Genomic DNA, 367 nt, shown 5'->3' on the forward strand with positions numbered 1-367 from the left:
GTGATATTCATGTTTGTCTTTTATGAATTTATGATATTATCGTGTTTATTTTTTGGCAAATTTTCATTATTGTAAATGAATTCGTATATTTATTTCAATCCTTTTCATATATTTTTTTCTCTTCTGTCTTTTATATTTTTCCTCTTATTTCTAGTCTTAGTTTGTGTTTCTGTCTCTCTCTTTTTTCTCCTCTTCTCCTTTATTTCCTTTCCTTTTTTAATTTGTTGGTAGCTTTAGTTCATCTATAATTTTACCTAATTAGTTTAGATTACTCGGAATCATTAATTCATTCTATGCATATATATTCACGGAGAGTGATAGAGAGAAAATCACAGATACCCCCCCCCCCCCCAACACACATACACAC

At 29.4% G+C, this 367-nt stretch overlaps 1 protein-coding gene across 1 annotated transcript in view; it reads left to right on the plus strand.

The window, feature by feature from the left end:
- Positions 1-367, plus strand: part of LOC119591484 — a gene marked incomplete in the record, with an annotated part of 45,988 nt that overhangs the window by 42,473 nt on the left and 3,148 nt on the right.

This window comes from Penaeus monodon, chromosome 28 (assembly GCF_015228065.2).
Source record: "Penaeus monodon isolate SGIC_2016 chromosome 28, NSTDA_Pmon_1, whole genome shotgun sequence".
NCBI lineage: Eukaryota > Metazoa > Arthropoda > Malacostraca > Decapoda > Penaeidae > Penaeus > Penaeus monodon.